The following is a 1,127-nucleotide window of genomic DNA, read 5'->3' as shown; positions in this document are numbered from 1 at the left end:
TAGGTATATATCCAAGAGAAATGGAAATATAGGTCCACATGAAACTTGTGCACGAATGTTCATAGCCGCATTATTTATTAATATTCAAAAGAAAAAAACCCAAATGCTTGTCAGCAGAGAAATGGGTAAATAAAACTTGATATAGTCATATAATGGAATATTATTTGGCAATATAAAGGAGTCAGGCTGAAACATACTACAACATGAATGAACTTTGAAAACATTGTGTAAAAGAAGACAGTCACAAAGACCTCATATTGTCATTCCATTCATGTGAATGTTCAGACTAGGGAAGTTTTAATAGATAAGTGATTGACTAGGGCTAAGGAGTTTGGCAGGTAGAAAGAGGGGCAAAAACTAAAAATTAAACTTCTTTTTGGGGAGATAAATATGTTATAAAACTAAGTGTGGCAATGGTTGTATATATCTATGAATACACTAAAAATGATTGAATTGAACATGATTGCGTGAATTGTAAGGTATATGAATTGTATCTCCATAAAATTGTTTTTTAAAAAAACCTGTAAAGTACTGTTCAAATAGAAGGTAGTACTATTTCTTTCTTCCTGAATTACATGACATTTAACAGGATAATTACACAATATCATCATCACACCCAGAAAACAGCTTTTCATCGTGTTTAAAGAGATCATTGAAATTGTGAAGTGTACGAAAACTTTTGGGCGACAGAGAATTTCATTGTATTATTGTTATAAGCAATTTCCATCTAATACAGATGGTGTTATTTAAAATGGAGAGCTAATTGGTTCTACTTTATTGAAAATCTATATTCGTAATATTAGCCTTAATGATTTCTTTTCTTAGCAGAAAGGTTATTTAAGGGAAAAGCGTTTCAGCTTGTGCTTTGATAGTCCTCATAAATGCGTTCTGGTTTGTTATATTTTGTTCATGTCATCTTCTAAGTGCACCATATTATATAATATTTAGAGGCTCCTTTTCCAAATATGAGATGAAATAACTTTGCAGAAATAAAAGGGAACTTTTATGTAGGGTTTGAAATTGTAATTGCAACTCTAGAAAAATATCTTTCTTAATCTATCTGCAAACTTGATGTTTTTTTTTTTTTTCCTGTTGATCAAAAGACTTTGGTTTTGTCGATTTTAAAC

Source organism: Callospermophilus lateralis, chromosome 17 (genome assembly GCF_048772815.1).
Source record: "Callospermophilus lateralis isolate mCalLat2 chromosome 17, mCalLat2.hap1, whole genome shotgun sequence".
Classification (NCBI taxonomy): domain Eukaryota; kingdom Metazoa; phylum Chordata; class Mammalia; order Rodentia; family Sciuridae; genus Callospermophilus; species Callospermophilus lateralis.
Note: the sequence above shows the minus strand (reverse complement) of the source record.